The sequence below is a fragment of the Lethenteron reissneri genome, chromosome 68 (genome assembly GCF_015708825.2).
Source record: "Lethenteron reissneri isolate LAM-NWPU_2019-01 chromosome 68, ASM1570882v1, whole genome shotgun sequence".
NCBI classification, from domain to species: Eukaryota; Metazoa; Chordata; class Hyperoartia; order Petromyzontiformes; family Petromyzontidae; genus Lethenteron; species Lethenteron reissneri.
The window spans coordinates 7,345,418-7,364,694 of NC_083846.1; the positions used below are offsets into that span (position 1 = coordinate 7,345,418).

General features: G+C 52.5%; 1 pseudogene; it reads right to left on the reverse strand.

Moving 5' to 3' along the window:
- Positions 1–19,277, reverse strand: part of LOC133360327 (alpha-1,6-mannosylglycoprotein 6-beta-N-acetylglucosaminyltransferase B-like) — a 49,433-nt pseudogene that overhangs the window by 4,320 nt on the left and 25,836 nt on the right.

Consider the following 19,277-nt stretch of genomic DNA (forward strand, 5'->3'; position numbering starts at 1 on the left):
TCCCCACAAAGTTGTTTTTGTGACAAGGACATTGATATTTTGAAATTCACCTATTTTCCGAACATTCCAGATAGATTCAGTGCTGAGTAAACTTGGAGTAACTTCTCGGACATTCTAGAACTTTCCAGTAATATAAATCGTAATATAAATACAGGGGCCTTAAGCCCACCAGTTCAGTTTTGTTCCAGCTGCTGGATACAGATCTGCATTTTTCTGAAATCGCATCAAGAGGCTGCAAAGCATCCGGCAGACGCATTTTTCTATATCTGCAGCCAATTTATCAAGACAAGAGCGAAAAAGTACTCTGTGGAAGCATCTGCTAAATGTGCGAGGCCTACAAAGCATATTTCGGCATGCCTGTCGGGGATCAAGACAAACCCTGGGCACCTCATTTCACCTGCGAGCAATCCAAAAAAACTCTGGAAGGTAAGATAGACAATTGTTGCTCAGAATTTTGTTATAAAATTTGTTAACATTTTTAAAATTGTAAAATTTTGTAATTTTAAAATGTTTTACAATTTTCAATGTTATTCATAAAATATATCATACATGAAAAATATTGCGAGAATCTCTTACACATTAGTCTTGAGTGAAATAAATGTATTTTTGTAGGATGGAGCCATGAAGTTCTCTATCCCAAGAATTTGGTGGGAACCCACTGACCACTCAAGCAACTGCTACTTCTGCATGGTGGACCCTTCCAAACGTCGGACTGGCAAGAATGCACCTGTTATCACATATCCGGACCTTCCTTCATCCATTGCCCCGTTGCCACACTACCATGAGCTCCCTGTACCCACTCCTTCGGAGAGAGAGCAGCCATCTTTAGAAGAGAGCAGCAAGTCAGAGAGCGAGGAAGACGTTGTAGATCTAGATGACAATTTCAGAGGTGGAGCTGAGGAGAGAAACCCATACTACCCCAACCAAAAATACCTAAACTACTTGATCAGAGCTCTTCGTCTTACCAAGTCCAATGCCGAGCTTTTGACGTCTAGGCTCAAGTAGTGGGAACTTGTTGGATGAAAGTGTGCAAGTCGCGGATCAGAGGAAGCGTCGCAAACCTTTTTGCAGCTTCTTCACCCATCAAGATGGGCTCTGCTTCTGCCACAATGTGACCAGTCTATTCGAGGCAATCGGAATCGCCTGTAACCAGAATGAGTGGCGCCTCTTCATTGACAGCTCATCAAGGAGCCTCAAAGCCGCTCCATAATGGTAACAAGTACCCATCTCTTCCCCTGGCTCACTCGGTGCACCTCAGAGAATTACAACAGCATCAATACCTTGCTGGACGCCTTGGGAGGTCATCGTAGACTTCACAATGGTGGCATTCCTGATGGGTCTCCAAGGCGGTTTTACCAAGTTTCCCTGCTATCTTTGCTTTTGGGACAGCAGGGACATCAAGGCACACTACCACAGGTGGGACTGGCCACAGCGGACCAAGTTCTCTGTGTGGAGGAACAACGTCAAGTGGGATCCACTGGTGGACCCCTGGAAGGTGCTGATGCCACCACTGCACCTCAAATTGGGCATTATGAAACAATTTGTCAGAGCTGTAGATAAAGAGTCAGCAGTCAAGTACCTTCAATACTTCTTCCTTAAGCTGTCTGAGGCAACGGTCAAAGCTGGTGTCTTCGGACCACAGATAAAGAAGATCCTGGAGTGCAATGCATTCCCCAAGAAGCTCAATAGTAAGGAGAAAGCGGCTTAGGACAGCTTGATATCGCACTGGTTCATAGCTTCCTGGGCAATCACAAGGTCGAAAACTATGTGGAACTGGTTGAGACTGGTGAAGAACTATAGCACAATGGGCTGTAGGATGTCCCTCAAAGTCCATATCCTTGATGCTCATCTTAATAAATTCAAGGAGAACATGTGAGCGTACACGGAGGAGCAAGGTGAGCGCTTCCACCAGGATATACTGGACTTTGAATACCGCTACCAAGGACAGTATAACGAGAACATAATGGGAGACTACATTTGGGGGCTGATTCATGAGAGTGATTTACAGTATAATCGTAAATCTCGAAAAACTACTCACTTCGAAATCTTTCGTAGTCATTTTTGTATTACTTTAGTATAAATACATATTAATTTTGATTCGTATTTTATTCTGACTTTATGTGAATGAAAAGACACAAATTCGCCCGTTTTCTCGTGGGGAATAATATCCATATTCTATACTTTTAAGGCATAAACAATTAGGAAATAACACTTACTACCCAGGAACAAAAATGGTGTTACCTTGTGTTATTTGTATTTGTGCGAGGGAGGAGGAGTGCAAGGAGGAGGGACTGGACACCTGAGTAGCGCTCCTGGGGAGTTGAGAAGCTGGAAGAACGCCGGCTCGCACACCCAGCCCCGTGCGGCGCACGCGTCCACGCACGACACCGCCACAGCAGCCTCCCCAGAGTCCTCTCCATCCTCACCCCGCGATGGTGTCGTCACCGCACGCAGCGCTGAGTGGGGAGGCCATGCACGCAGCGCCCCAGGTGCACAGAAGTCCTGCATGCATGTAGACAGACAGAGAGAGGCGAAGAGACAGGCAGAGGGGGGAGGCAGAGAGAGAGAGGCGCACGCGTTGTGTGATGGCAGAGAGCCGGCCCCAAATAATTAAGATAAACATCCTAAACTAAAACTGGAAAATTTAAAACTATCCAGTGTGTGACTGTGGTCATCCAGAATAGACTATACAATGTATAACGACACAATTTCCCCGATCCACGAATACGATTGAGACATCACAGTTGACGATACACTGCTGCTCCTGATGCGATGGTCTGGCTTGACCACCTGAATGTAAAATTGTAGTTGTTGTTCTGTACCTATGTAGGGGTGTTAAAGAGAGGGCCCGTTATGCATGGCAGCCTATGGAAAACAAACACAGTGGGCGGGGCTACGTAAGTGCACGAGGAGGTGCCCTCTACGACGTCCGAGCCAGACACCCTGGGGGGAGCTGGTTCGAACGTTATGATCCCCCGGGGCCCCACCCCTCAGGGAGGGGTTGGGTATAAAAGGGGATGTTCAAAGGGCTCGAGTCAGTTATGTTTAAGCTAAGGGAAGAAGACTGAAGACGTCTTAGATAGAGCCCTGGACTCCCCTAGTTCGATGTCCTTTTCAGGGCCGGACAGGACTGAGCCAGCGGCGTGGTCCCGAAAGCCAGAGCCGGTGCTCTTGTAAGAGCTGGTCTGGAACTCCGGGTACCGGGCCCGACTTACCAGTGTCGGGCCAGTTAGCCTCCCCTAGCCCATTAGTGGAGGATTCGGGGCTAGGACAGAGTTAGCTAGGGGTGCATCCCGAGTTATACGGGTGAGGGGGCCGATACCCCCTCGAGTGTGTATATGCCCACTGTCGTATTGTGAAATAAATATACGTGTGCCTCAACCTCGGCGTCAAGCGTCTTCACCGGTACTTCAACTGGTGTCAGAAGTAATTCGAACATGGACACGCGGAAAACAGCGCGGGCCAAAGTACCGCAGGAGGAAGACACTGCCGAGATCGTCGAGCCCGAGACGGCTCCACAAGACAAGGTGCAGCCGGGGCCTGACGCCTCCTTACCGGGGCATCGAAATGAAGAGGGGCCGCAGCCAGACGCGTTACGGCTGGCTCACGGGAGGCTGGCGGAGCTGCTGTATGCCGCTGCCGCCACGCTGGAGACCATCACGCGACTAGGGGCCGGTGATCCAACACGGGGCGAGGCGAGCCAACGACCAGGGCGCCTTCCCGCCATTTCGGAGCAGTCCGAATTTGAAATTCCCGCCATCGACGCTACAGCTGTTCGGGGCGTGGCCAGCCTAGACATCCGCTCCGACATCGCCGTCGCTGAAGCTGCAACGTCATCACAAGCGCGACAGGCGATCCCATCGGCCGTTCGCACCGACGCACAGCCGAGTGGTGGTGACATCAGCCTGCGGGAGTCCACAACGACCGCTGCTCTTCATCAGAGACTGCCCCCGCTGAAGGAGTTCATCGGCGCGGAGGGGGACTGGGCCGGTTTTCGCCGACGTTTCCTCGCCCATCAGGAGATGGCGAAATGGTCCGATGAGGAGGCTCTCTGCGCGCTGCCGGCGCTCCTCGACGGCGACGCGCTCGCCGCCCTCACATCGGCGCCGAGAGAGAAGCGGTCTACGTTACCGATGGCACTACAGCTGCTGGGCGGGGTCTATGGACCATCGGCTGAATGCCGACAGCAATTTTACGACCGCAAGCGGGGTGAGAAGGAGTCGCCCCTAGCATATCGGACGAGCCTCCTGGCGATGGCTAAGTCGGCCTTCCCTCGTATGGACGACGACGGCGTGGACGCGATGGTCACGGAGAAGATCCTCCTCCTGGCAGACGACCTTGACATCGCGGTCGTCGCCCGGGAGGACGAGGAGATGACATCGCTCCAGGCGGCGCGGCTCCTCCACGCCAACCTCCTGTCACTGCGGCGGAAAGCCAGCAGGGCATCGGCGGGGCGTGCGGTGGCTGCAGCCACCATTCCGACGGAGGAGCTCTACGCCGTCGACCACCGACCGCAACAGGCGACAGGAGCACGGTCGGGCCGGGACGGGCCGGGCCGTTTCAACCATCCGTCTCCTCCAACGGCGCTCCCGCGGTGTTTCAACTGCGGCGTCCGGGGCCACGTCGCCTCGGGGTGCCGCGCTCCTCGACAGCGCGGGACGACACCTCAACGGGACGACGGGCCTCATCACAAGCTCCACCATCATAACCCGGCGAGTCGCGGCACCCCACATGTTTGGCCCACGCACACACCCGTCACGCACTCAAACACCGCAACGAGAGGGGGGCCGATATCGCGCACCATCGCACCATCACGCACCACCCCGGGTACTCATATCGAACCCGGCCAGTGGTCCGTGCTGGCCGATCGTGTGGTAGCCGCATCGTCGGGGTCGTCGGCCGTTGTGGGGCACATCGACGGGGTTGAAGTGCGCATCCTGGTCGATACGGGAGCATCGGCGACCATTATTTCGGAGTTGATTTACAATATTCTCCCTGTCCGGAGTCGTCCTTTGATGCCTGTTAACGTACCATTCTATGCGGCTAACGGGGGCTCACTTGGCATCATCAGACAAATTCGTGCCCAAATTTGTATTGGGGATATTAAATTGTCTGGGCCGATTTTTGTTTCCTCCTCGCTGGCGGTTCTGTGCCTGCTGGGGACGGACTTCCTGGCCAAAATGCCGATTAGGATATTGATCGACCAGGGATGTATTGAGCTCCCGTCGGGCAGACGCATGGCATTTCTGCCATCGCCTGTTACGACTCGGACGGCGTTCGCGACGGTGCCGGCATTCGTAGAGAGAACGGTGCGCGTACCTCCGGGGGCGCAAATGTTGATGCCCTTGAAACTTCGGCGGCCCTTCGCTAAGGGTGTTGGGGCCCAAGGGGTTCTGCTGGGGCCGTCTAGGGCCGGGGTTAGTGGACCTCATTTACTTCCGGCCCAGACCATAGTAAGAGGGGACGGTGAACCCTTCATCGCGGTCCTCAATGTGGGCTCGCAGACGGTGGTGGTCCCACAGGGGACCGTGCTTGCTCACGCAACGCCGGTGCCATGTGAGGAACCCGTCGCAAATCACGTCAGCGTTGTCCCTGCGCCGCGACCGCATTCGGACAGCGATGAAGGGTGGCTCGAGGCGCTTTGTGCGGGATCGACGGACCTGTCAGATTCAGAGCGTCAACAACTTAAAACACTACTGCGGGAATTTTCCGACGTTTTTAGTCGGAATAAATACGATTTGGGTTGTACTCACCTGCTGCGTCACCATATTGACACGGGTGACAGCGCGCCAATTCGCCAAAATCCGTTTCGGTTGAGTCCCGCCGAAAAGGACCATGTCAAATCGGCTGTTGATGACATGTTGGCCGCCGACATCATTTCTCCTTCCACCAGCCCTTGGGGAGCGCCGATCGTCCTGGTTAAAAAGCAGGACGGTTCGTTGCGGTTTTGCGTTGATTTCCGGCGTCTTAACAAAATTTCGGTTGCCGACGCATACCCGCTCCCTCGGATGGATGAATCGCTGGACGCCTTGGCGGGAGCGCGATTCTTTTCCACACTGGATTTACTTTCGGGATTCTGGCAGCTTCCTCTGGACGATGATTCAAAGCCTAAAACTGCTTTCCGTACACCGCATGGCCTGTTCCAATTCAACCGGTTGCCGATGGGCTTACACTCAGCGCCGGCAACTTTCCAGCGTTTGATGGAATTGGTTTTGGCTGGATTGCAATGGGAGTCGTGCCTCATTTATTTGGATGACGTTATCGTCTTTAGTAAAACTTTTGACGAACATCTCCAGAGGTTGCGGGCGGTTTTCCTAAAGATGCGGGCTGCTAATTTGAAATTCAAGCCCCAAAAATGCCATTTGTTGCGCGATTCGGTGCGTTATTTGGGGCACATCGTGGGACGCTCAGGTATTGCTACCGATCCCGCCAAAACGCAGTGTGTCAGCTCCTGGCCGACTCCCACCTCGGTGGGAGAGGTCAGGAGTTTCATTGGGTTCGCGTCGTATTACCGACGGTTCGTCGCTGATTTTGCGACAATTGCAAAACCCCTGCACGCTTTAACATCTAAAGGGGTTCGGTTCCACTGGGGTCAAGAGGAGGAGGCTGCTTTCTGCTTCCCTTCGGGACGCCCTGGTAAAAGCCCCTCCCTTGATTTACCCAGATTTTTCTAAGCCCTTTTTGCTCGACACCGATGCGAGCAACACGGGTATTGGGGGTGTGCTTTCCCAGGTGGTTGATGGCGTGGAACGGGTGGTCGCGTACGGTAGTCGGGTGTTGTCTCCTGCGGAGCAAAGATATTGTGTCACCCGTAGGGAACTGTTGGCAATTGTCTATTTCATCCAACAGTATCGCCCATATCTGTACGGTCGGCATTTCACCGTCCGCACAGATCATGCGGCACTACAGTATGCCCTGCGAGTTCAACAACCATCGGGACAGTTGTCTCGATGGTTGGAGGTTCTCCAGGACTTTGATTTTGAAACCACCTACCGTAAGGGCGTTCGCCATACGAATGCGGACGCTCTGTCGCGCATGCCAACCACCTCCGAATGTGCATGCCTCCTGGGGTCGGGACGTTGCAGGCCTTCAGGGGACGCATCGGTTCCGATCTTGGCAGCCACCGACGACGACGACGAACCATTGGTTACTAATTCGATCGAACAACAGGGAAGAGATTCCCTGTTGGGGTTGCCCGTCACTGAATGGGGGCGCCTCCAAATGGAGGATACCTCCCTCCTCGGGTGGCGTCGTCGCGTCGGGGGTGCTGGGCGTGTGAAGGGTGATTCGGATGCATGGGAAATGGTGCAAGGTCTGCTGATGCATTGGGACGGCAAATCCCAGCGACATCGGCTGGTGGTCCCTTCTGGGTTGCGAGGCAAGGTGGTGTGGGCCGCGCATGAGCGCCTATTACACCTGGGGACCCAAAAGACTCTTGCACTGCTACAACTTGATTTTTTTTGGCCTGGCATGACGAGGGATGTTGGGGATCTATTGGGATCATGCCCTCGGTGTGCGCAACGGAAACCGCCGGCGCGGGAGTCTAACCCGCCCTTGCAATCGATCAAAGTGTCCAGAATAAATGAGCTTGTCGCGCTGGACATTTTGGGCCCATTTCCCGCCACCCCCAGGGGCAATAGGTATTTGTTGACTGATGTCGAGTATTTTACACGCTGGCCTATGGCCTGGCCCCTGGCCAACCAGTCGGCAGCAGCCATCGTGGAGGCCTTTGTTCAGGGATACGTCCTGGACAAAGGTGCTCCGGAGCGGCTGCTGACCGACCAGGGCAGAAATTTTTCCGGTAAATTACTCAAACAAGTCTGTGACCTCCTAGGCACGAAGAAAATTCGTACCTCCCCGTATCACCCGCAAACTGACGGGATGGTCGAGCGCCTGCATCGCACCATTACGTCAATGATGTCACAGCAGGTCTCGGACTCACAGACTGACTGGGACCTGCATATTCAAGGGGTCTTGGCGGCATACCGGATGGCACCCCATGCAGCTACGGGATTTTCCCCCTTTTACCTCATGTACGGTCGCGAACCCGACCCGCCTGTTCGCGCCCAGCTGCAGATCCCCGAGCCGCAAGGGAAAACTAAATTGGCTGACCACGTCAAATTTAATCTGGCCAAATTAACAGAGGCGCTGGGATGCTGCAATGCTAAACTCGGACCTCCGTCAAAAGGCGAATGAGCGCCTCAGGCTGGGTCGGGCGCACATGATACAGTGGAAGCCGGGGGACAAGGCATGGCTGCACTGTCCCCAAGTGCCACTGGCTACCTCCTCTAAGCTGGTGCGGCCGTGGCGGGGCCCTGTGGAGGTGGTCGAAGTTTTGCGACCACAGTGCGTGCGCATTAAATGGGGGAAGCGGCGATGGTTCGTGCACCCCTCTAGGTTAAAACCCTTCGTTGCGGTACACAAACCCACTTCACACATGCGTGGCCAAACGTGTGGGGGGTCGACCGACTCATTGGGTCCGTCTCCGTCGTTCTCACCTAATGCCTTGCCGGCCGTGCCACCTCCAGGTGCATCAGGACTGACGGGCTCACGCCCGACCACCCCTCCTGGGGATACCGACGGTCGCGCGGCATCGGATGAGGACTCACTCCGGGACGGACAATTGCCACCTGACGGTCCGCCACCCGGGGTTACCCCGTGTGAGGGGCCCGCTGCAAGGACGCGCGCAAAAATGCGCAGACTGTTATGAGGCCGGAAGATGTGTACATAGGTTGTGTTCATCGTGTGTTGTGTGGGTGGTGTGTTCCCTGCCCATTGAATGTACATATGTTGGGTTCATTGTGTGTTGTGTGGGTGGTGTGTTCCCTGCCCATTGAAATGTACATACGTTGGGTTCACCTGGTGTTGTGTGTATGGTGGGTTCCCTGCAAATTGTATATAGGTTGTTTTTTTTTACGGAATTCGTATTTATTCAAGGGGGGGTGCGTCGGGTTGTTTTCTCTTCTTGCTGTTGCATTTTGTTGTGTTCTTGGTGCTGTTCTTGTTATTGTTGAAAAATAGTGAGGCACACGCGCGGTCAAGGTGTAAATGCACTTTTATTGTCATTTTTGTATGTTGGCAGCCGGGACGGCTGCAAGCTATGCGGGGGGGGGTGATGTAGGGGTGTTAAAGAGAGGGCCCGTTATGCATGGCAGCCTATGGAAAACAAACACAGTGGGCGGGGCTACGTAAGTGCACGAGGAGGTGCCCTCTACGACGTCCGAGCCAGACACCCTGGGGGGAGCTGGTTCGAACGTTATGATCCTCAGGGAGGGGTTGGGTATAAAAGGGGATGTTCAAAGGGCTCGAGTCAGTTATGTTTAAGCTAAGGGAAGAAGACTGAAGACGTCTTAGATAGAGCCCTGGACTCCCCTAGTTCGATGTCCTTTTCAGGGCCGGACAGGACTGAGCCAGCGGCGTGGTCCCGAAAGCCAGAGCCGGTGCTCTTGTAAGAGCTGGTCTGGAACTCCGGGTACCGGGCCCGACTTACCAGTGTCGGGCCAGTTAGCCTCCCCTAGCCCATTAGTGGAGGATTCGGGGCTAGGACAGAGTTAGCTAGGGGTGCATCCCGAGTTATACGGGTGAGGGGGCCGATACCCCCTCGAGTGTGTATATGCCCACTGTCGTATTGTGAAATAAATATACGTGTGCCTCAACCTCGGCGTCAAGCGTCTTCACCGGTACTTCACCTACATCAGCTGTACAAAAGAAGAAGCGGTCAGCTCGCCCGACTTGGGAAGCATGATAGTAGATACCTCTTCGTGGACAACAACAGCCGTGTGGACAACAACAGCCGGCACTGTCAATCCTCTCAATTAACATTGAAGATACTCACAGGCCAAAGCTGACATCCTGGCAGTTATATGAGAGGAGTATATTGTATGCTTACAGGAGACACACAAAGGTCCTGAAAACCCCCGCCCAAACATTGAGGGGAAAGCACTCGTTGCTGAACAAGAGATAGGCAGTATGACAGTGTGGTCTTTGCTAGAGCTAACCTGAAGTTGAGAGTGCATAACCAATACAAGCAAGAACAACATCAAAACCATCACACTTAGCCTCAAGAACATCGCTATAACATCCTTATACAAACCACCATCAAGTGCTATCGAGTGGAACATTTTACCGGATGGCTGAATACGCATGAAGAGCCTCGTGATCGGGGACGTCAACTCCCATAACACAATTGGGGATACGATGCACCCCCCAAGTGGAACAATGTGCAGAGTTCATTCACCTGATGCTGGCACCTGACACCAAACACCCCAAGCCATTCAACAGCAGCCGCGGGAGAAGAGGCTACAACACAGACCTCAGACTTGCAAGCAATGAAATTAGCCACATGTGCCAGAAAGCAGTACTAAAGCCCAACGCCGTCCGAGAAGCATCAAACCAAGGTAATCACAAACAGTGCAAAACACTCACTTTCGCAGACGATTCAACCTGAAAAAAGACAATTGGATAGCCTTCACAGAGGCAGTGAAGGATTCAATCAAGGACATCACTCCCACCCATTGAAACCCCCACACTTTCATGAGAGCTGTGAAAATAAGTGCTTGCTGCTCCATCCCAAGGGGCTGCTGCACAATATACATCCCAGGCATGTCAGGCACAATTTCTGAGCTGTTTGCCCTCCATGAGAATGAATACCATCTCCACCCCTTCTCAGAATCCACCATTACGCTAGGAGAAACCCTAATAGACAATATAGGAGTAGAGTGACACAATTTTGGAGAGAGATGATCGTGAATACCAATCTGGCATGTAACAGCAAGAAAGCTTGGGCGACCAGAAGAAAACTGGGAGGTGACAACATCACACCTCTAGCCATATAAAATTTTACTGCCAACCAGGTTCCACAACTGCTCAAAAATGGGAAGCGTTTGCAAAGAAAAACACCAAAGATCACCATCACTGTATTATACCACCTGACAAACAACCACCCAAGAACTTAACCCGCCCACTTACTATGGGGATCTGACAGCCGGCAAAGGACTTCTTAAACAGGGGAAGGCAGCAGAAGTGGATAATATACTCGTTGAGATGATATAACATCGAGGACCTATTCAACAAATGTATGATGAGTAAATAGATACCATGAGGGAAGGCATAGCTCTGCCCAAATCAGGAAAGACTTTTCATCAACAAAAAGCTATCGACCGAAGCATCACTTATATAACTTAAAGCTTTCGTGACTGCAGGAATTCAGATTATCTGGGGTTTTCGGTTAAGCCACGTATATAGAAAAAATAACAAAAATCTAAATCACGACGTTTCGATCGCAACACAAGCGATCGAAACGTCGTGATTTAGATTTTTGTAATTTATTCTATCTACGTGGCTTTATCAAAAGACCCAAAGATATAACTTACATCTTGCAATTAATTTCATTTTGGTAGATTTAAAATGCATACGAGGCCAAGCAGGTTTCATACCCGGCCAATCCTGTGCAGGCCAACTATTAAACATCACACAGCACATCGAAGATGGCTTCCAACAGAAGTTGATCACCAGTGCAGCGTTTGTTGATCTATCTGCTGCATATGGCACTGTTCAATACAGTATCCCAGTCCACAAACTGCACCTCATGACTGGCGACCTAGATCTGAGCTAGGCCATTCATAGCCTCAGAGAACAAATGCTTCAACGTGAAGCTAAACGGGCAGAAAAGTAGATGTTGGTCTCAAAAGAATGGCTTACCACAGGGCAGTGTGCTCGCCCCACTTTTATTAAATATCTACACCAACGATTAGCCACTTCAATCTAGATTTGAAAATGATGATTGCTTGTGCTTGCAATCGAAACGTCGTGATTTAATTTATTTTATTTTATACCTACGTGACTTTACCGATTAGCCACTTTCTGCTGAATGTCAGTTGTTCATCTATGCACAAAGCAGAGGAATTTCGAGGACACAGAGAATATCCTGAAGAGGGCACTGGATGAGATGTCAAGATACTCCCCAAATGATCATCTCAAACCCAACCTGAGTAAAACCCAAATCTGTGACTTCCACTTGAGAAACCGGGATGCAGAGCGACACCTGAATGTCACCTGGGGAGACCAGAGCCTCAAACACTAGAGTCACCCAGTGTACTTCGGAGTAACGGTGGATCGTATACTCAGCTATAAAAAGCACACTTTAAATAGCAAAGCCAAGGTCAACACACAAAACAACATTTTACGAAAGCTCGCAAATTCAAAGTGGGGAGCACATCCATCTAATCTACACACCACCGCCTTAATACTTTGTTTCTCTGTGGTTGAATGTGTGCTTCTTCACCCGGTGACACTCAACTGACAGTAATTGTGTCGACACCACCATAAATGATACGTGCAGAAACATACATAACAGGGTGCCCCTATATTGCACTATTTGGCATAGTGCCCCCCCTAACATCAGAAAGAGATTAGCAGGTGACCACGACAGGCAAGTCCTGGACATCTGCCATCTGATACGTGGCCATCCACCAGCACCACCATCATCTCTCATCAAGAAACAGCTTCTTGTGCTCCACTGTACCACTGTCCAGAAATCTGCTAGAACTTCCCTCTGGCAAAAAGAATGAGAAAAATCAAGTGGCAAAGCTGCCAAATGGAGGCAGCGAATATTCACTCCCCCAGTGAGGATCTTGCATCTAGCTCCAATTCCAAATTGCTCACATGGCAGAGCCTTAAACAGACTGAGAGAGTGGGTTTCATACAACCCTGACCAATGTGCTTGTTAGGTGAAGCAAACCATGGATCATCTCCTGAGATGCCCTGCAGCACCACAATGCACTTCTCAAGGTTTGGCAATGCCAACACTAGAAGTGGTGGCCTGTGCAGAATATTGGGAAAAGACCGTATAGGCTGGATAAGCGACATGATGAAGAAAACCCAACTTTCTAAAAAAACGATTAAAACGAAACTTTTATTTTACCAGGTAGTAAGGCCTACTGAGCTATGTAGCTCTTTTTCAAAAGCAACCTGGTCGCAAATGATATCTTAAGTCAACAAAGGGGCTTATCACGAGGACATTTATAGCAGCCAAATACTCTAAATGCGTGATGTAGATTCTAATCGTGGAGGGTAAAACCGGAGGAACCCGGAGACAAATCCACGCAGCCACAGGGAGAGACACGCAAACTCCAAATTCAGTCTGTTCTACTATAACGCCACATGTTGTTTTCATAACGCAAATTGGACATAACACGTTTAATGTATTAGGAAACACATTTTTTAAACCACGGACGGGAATTGGATATCATGCGATTGAGTGAACAGAACTACAATGTGTGGGTAGGAATAAGTGTGTATTGATCTCTGTGGATCTTTGTTTGTCTCTGGTTATATATGAGTCTCTGTATCTCTGTGGGTCTCTATGGGTCTCTGGTTATATACGAGTCTCTGTATCTCTGTGGGTCTCTGTAGGTCTATGAGTCTCTATCTCTGTGGGTCTCTATGGGTCTCTTTATCTCTGTGGGTCTCTGAGTCTCAGTATCTCTGTGGGTCTCTATGGGCCTCTGTATCTCTGTGGGTCTCTATGGGCCTCTGTATCTCTGTGGGTCTCTATGGGTCTCTTTATCTCTGTGGGTCTCTGAGTCTCAGTATCTCTGTGGATCTCTATGGGCCTCTGTATCTCTGTGGGTCTCTATGGGTCTCTGTATCTCTGTGGGTCTCTATGGGTCTCTATATCTCTGTGGGTCTCTATGGGTCTCTGTATCTCTGTGGGTCTCTATGGGTCTCTGTATCTCTGTGGGTCTCTATGGGTCTCTTTATCTCTGTGGGTCTCTGAGTCTCAGTATCTCTGTGGGTCTCTATGGGCCTCTGTATCTCTGTGGGTCTCTATGGGTCTCTGTATCTCTGTGGGTCTCTATGGGTCTCTATATCTCTGTGGGTCTCTATGGGTCTCTGTATCTTTGTGGGTCTCTATGAGTCTCTGTATCTCTGTGGGTCTCTATGAGTCTCTGTATCTCTGTGGGTCTCTATGGGTCTCTGTATCTCTGTGGGTCTCTATGGGTCTCTGTATCTTTGTGGGTCTCTATGAGTCTCTGTATCTCTGTGGGTCTCTATGAGTCTCTGTATCTCTGTGGGTCTCTATGGGTCTCCTCCGTCCGATATTAGGAAGCCACTGGGAGCTACGCACTTTTAAATCATCACCGAGATTAAAAACTCATTTTATTAGAACTGCTTGTTTTTGTGTTTGGTTTGTTGTACTTCCCCCCGGACCTATGATTAGCACCGTTGGCTACTTATGGTGTGCGAAATAAGTTCACGCATATACACTCGATCCCCCACGCAGAGTAACAGATGATATTAAATCACAATTGGCCGCACTGCGCTCTGCTGGCAATCCAGGGTATGGCACCTCCCAAACGCCCACGGGCATATGGAGATATCCGTCACGGCGATCCGCCAACCCTCGCCAGCACGTGGTGCTGCCGCAGTGCCGCCGCAGTGCCACCACGTCGCCTACTCGCAGTGCCATCACAGTGCCACTGCATCGCCTACTCGCAGTGCCACTGCAGTGCCACTGCATCGCCTACTCGCAGTGCCACTGCATCGCCACTGCAGTGCCACTGCATCGCCACTGCATCGCCCACTCACAGTGCCACTACAGTGCCACTGCAATGCCACAATGTCTCCGAATCGTAATGCCACCACAGTGTCACCGCAGTGCCACCACAGTGCCCCCAACGCGGTGTCACCGCAATGCCACTGCAGTGCCACCACAGTGGTGCCAGCGCGTCGCCCACCTGGTGGCGCAGGTAGGCGTCCACGCGTTGCAGTGTGCCCTCAGCGGTGAACTCGAGCGGGACATGGGGTGTGACCGAGGAGTGGGCGATCGCCTGCACGGTGCGCGCCACCTCGGCCGGATCGCTCGCGTCCACGGTCCACGCGTGCGGACGCCCCACCAACGTCTCCACATACGGGTGCTGCGACGTCAGCTGTGGCAGCGGCGGTGGTAGTGGTACGAAGACAAAGCGGTGTGAGTCCACATGTCTCTGTGTCTGATTCCACGTGTCTGTGGGTGTGATACCGTGTCTCTGTGTGAGTCTCCGTGTCTCTGTGTGTGAGTCTCCGTGTCTCTGTGTGTGAGTCTCCGTGTCTCTGCGTGTGAGTCTCCGTGTCTCTGCGTGTGAGTCTCCGTGTCTCTATGTGTGAGTCTCCGTGTCTCTATGTGTGAGTCTCCGTGTCTCTGTGTGTGAGTCTCCGTAGCTGTGTGTGAGTCTCCGTGTCTCGGTGTGCGAGTCTCCGTGTCTCTGTGTGTGAGTCTCCGTGTGAGTTTCCGTGTCTCTGCGTGTGAGTCTCCGTGTTTCTGCGTGAGTCTCCGTGTCTCTGCGTGTGAGTCTCCGTGTCTCTGTGTGAGTCTCCGTGTCTCTGCGTGTGAGTTTCCGTGTCTCTGTGTGTGAGTCTCCGTGTCTCTCTGTGTGAGTCTCCGTGTCTCTGTGTGTGAGTCTCCGTGGCTGTGTGTGAGTCTCCGTGTCTCGGTGTGCGAGTCTCCGTGTCTCTGTGTGAGTCTCCGTGTCTCTGTGTGTGAGTCTTTGTGTCTCTGTGTGTGTGTCTCCGTGTCTCGGTGTGTGAGTCTCCGTGTCTCTGTGTGTGAGTCTCCGTGTCTCTGTGTGTGAGTCTCCGTGTCTCTGTGTGTGAGTCTCCGTGTCTCTGTGTGTGAGTCTCCGTGTCTCTGTGTGTGAGTCTCCGTGTCTCGGTGTGTGAGTCTCCGTGTCTCTGTGTGTGAGTCTCCGTGTCTCTGTGTGTGAGTCTCCGTGTCTCTGCGTGTGAGTCTCCGTGTCTCTGCGTGAGTCTCCGTGTCTCTGCGTGTGAGTCTCCGTGTCTCTGCGTGTGAGTCTCCGTGTCTCTGCGTGTGAGTCTCCGTGTCTCTGCGTGTGAGTCTCCCTGTCTCTGTGTGTGAGTCTCCGTGTCTCTGTGTGTGAGTGTCCGTGTCTCTGTGTGTGAGTCTCCGTGTCTCTGTGTGTGAGTCTCCGTGTCTCTGTGTGTGAGTCTCCGTGTCTCTATGTGTGAGTCTCCGTGTCTGTGTGTGAGTCTCCGTGTCTCTGCGTGTGAGTCTCCGTGTCTCTGCGTGTGAGTCTCCGTGTTTCTGCGTGTGAGTCTCCGTGTCTCTGCGTGTGAGTCTCCGTGTCTCTGTGTGAGTCTCCGTGTCTCTGCGTGTGAGTCTCCGTGTCTCTGCGTGTGAGTCTCCGTGTCTCTGCGTGTGAGTCTCCGTGTTTCTGCGTGTGAGTCTCCGTGTCTCTGCGTGTGAGTCTCCGTGTCTCTGTGTGAGTCTCCGTGTCTCTGCGTGTGAGTCTCCGTGTCTGTGTGTGAGTCTCCGTGTCTCTCTGTGTGAGTCTCCATGTCTCTGTGTGTGAGTCTCCGTAGCTGTGTGTGAGTCTCCGTGTCTCGGTGTGCGAGTCTCTGTGTCTCTGTGTGCGAGTCTCCGTGTCTCTGTGTGAGTCTCCGTGTCTCTGTGTGTGAGTCTTTGTGTCTCTGTGTGTGAGTCTCCGTGTCTCTGTGTGTGAGTCTCCGTGTCTCGGTGTATGAGTCTCCGTGTCTCGGTGTATGAGTCTCCGTGTCTCTGTGTATGAGTCTCCGTGTCTCTGCGTGTGAGTCTCCGTGTCTCTGTGTGAGTCTCCGTGTCTCTGCGTGAGTCTCCGTGTCTCTGCGTGTGAGTCTCCGTGTCTCTGTGTGTGAGTCTCCATGTCTCTGTGTGTGAGTCTCCGTGTCTCAGTGTGTGAGTCTCCGTGTCTCGGTGTATGAGTCTCCGTGTCTCTGCGTGAGTCTCCGTGTCTCTGCGTGAGTCTCCGTGTCTCTGCGTGTGAGTCTCCGTGTCTCTGTGTGAGTCTCCGTGTCTCTGCGTGTGAGTCTCCGTGTCTCTGCGTGTGAGTCTCCGTGTCTCTGTGTGTGAAGTCTCCATGTCTCTGTGTGTGAGTCTCCGTGTCTCAGTGTGTGAGTCTCCGTGTCTCGGTGTATGAGTCTCCGTGTCTCTGCGTGAGTCTCCGTGTCTCTGCGTGTGAGTCTCCGTGTCTCTGCGTGTGAGTCTCCGTGTCTCTATGTGTGAGTCTCCGTTTCTCTGTGTGTGAGTCTCCGTGGCTGTGTGTGAGTCTCCGTGTCTCAGGTGTGCGAGTCTCCGTGTCTCTGTGTGTGAGTCTCCGTGTTTCTGCGTGTGAGTCTCCATATCTCTGTGTGTGAGTCTCCGTGTCTCTGTGTGTGAGTCTCCGTTTCTCTGTGTGTGAGTCTCCATGTCTCTGTGTGTGAGTCCGTGTCTCTGTGTGTGAGTCTCTGTGTCTCTGTATGTGAGTCTCCGTGTCTCTGTGTGTGAGTCTCCGTCTCTCGGTGTATGAGTCTCCGTGTCTCGGTGTGTGAGTCTCCGTGTCTCTGTGTGTGAGTCTCCGTGTCTCTGTGTGAGTTTCCGTGTCTCTGCGTGTGAGTCTCCGTGTCTCTGTGTGTGAGTCTCCGTGTCTCTGTGTGTGAGTCTCTGTGTCTCGGTGTGTGAGTCTCCGTGTCTCGGTGTATGAGTCTCCGTGTCTCTGTCTGTGAGTCGCCGTGTCTCTGCGTGTGAGTCTCCGTGTCTCTGCGTGTGAGTCTCCGTGTCTCTGCGTGTGAGTCTCCGTGTCTCTGCGTGAGTCTTCGTGTCTCTATGTGTGAGTCTCCGTGTCTCTATGTGTGAGTCTCCGTTTCTCTGTGTGTGAGTCTCCGTGGCTGTGTGTGAGTCTCCGTGTCTCGGTGTGCGAGTCTCCGTGTCTGTGTGTGAGTCTCCGTGTTTCTGCGTGTGAGTCTCCATATCTCTGTGTGTGAGTCTCCGTGTCTCTGTGTGTGAGTCTCCGTTTCTCTGTGTGTGAGTCTCCATGTCTCTGTGTGTGAGTCCGTGTCTCTGTGTGTGAGTCTCTGTGTCTCTGTATGTGAGTCTCCGTGTCTCTGTGTGTGAGTCTCCGTCTCTCAGTGTATGAGTCTCCGTGTCTCGGTGTGTGAGTCTCCGTGTCTCTGTGTGTGAGTCTCCGTGTCTCTGTGTGAGTTTCCGTGTCTCTGCGTGTGAGTCTCCGTGTCTCTGTGTGTGAGTCTCTGTGTCTCGGTGTGTGAGTCTCCGTGTCTCGGTGTATGAGTCTCCGTGTCTCTGTCTGTGAGTCGCCGTGTCTCTGTGTGTGAGTCTCCGTGTCTCTGCGTGTGAGTCTCCATGTCTCTGCGTGTGAGTCTCCGTGTCTCTACGTGTGAGTCTCCGTGTCTCTGCGTGTGAGTCTCCGTGTCTCTGCGTGTGAGTCTCCGTGTCTCTGCGTGTGAGTCTCCGTGTCTTTGCGTGTGAGTCTCCGTGTCTCTGCGTGTAAGTCTCCGTGGCTCTGCGTTTGAGTCTCCGTGTCTCTGTGTGAGTCTCCGTGTCTCTGTGTGCGAGTCTCTGTGTCTCTGTGTGTGATTCTCCGTGTCTCGGTGTATGAGTCTCCGTGTCTCGGTGTATGAGTCTCCGTGTCTCTGTGTGTGGGTCTCCGTGTCTCTGTGTGTGAGTCTCCGTGTCTCTGCGTGAGTCTCCGTGTCTCTGCGTGAGTCTCCGTGTCTCTGTGTGTGAGTCTCCGTGTCTCTGTGTGTGAGTCTCCGTGTCTGTGTGTGAGTCTCCGTGTCTCTATGTGTGAGTCTCCGTGTCTCTATGTGTGAGTCTCTGTGTCTCTGTGTGTGAGTCTCCGTGGCTGTGTGTGAGTCTCCGTGTCTCTGCGTGTGAGTCTCCGTGTCTCTGCGTGTGAGTCTCCGTGTCTCTGTGTGTGAGTCTCCATGTGTCTCTGTGTGTGAGTCTCCGTGTCTCTGCGTGAGTCTCCTGTGTCTCTGTGTGTGAGTCTCCGTGGTTGTGTGGGTCTCCGTGTCTGTGTGTGAGTCTCCGTGTCTCTGTGTGTGAGTCTCCGTGTCTCTGTGTGTGAGTCTCCGTATATCTGCATGTAAGTCTGCGTGTATCTCTGCGCGTGAGTCCGCATGTCTTTGCGTGTGAGTGTCTGTGAGTCCCCGTGTCTCTGGGTGTGATACTGTGTCTCTGTGTGCGAGTCTCCATGTCTCAGTGTGAGTCTCTGCGTGTGAATCCGCATTTCGTTGCGCGTGAGTCCGCGTGTCTCTGAGCACGAGTCCGCGTATCTCTGCGTGTGAGTCCGTGTGTCTCTGCATGTGAGTCCATGTGTCTCTGCATGTGAGTCCGTGTGTCTCTGCGTGTGAGTCCGTGTGTCTCTGCGTGTGAGTCCGTGTGTCTCTGTGTGTGAGTCTACGTGTCTCTGGGTGTGATACTGTGTCTCAGAGTGTGAGTCCACGTGTCTCGATGTGTCTCTGCG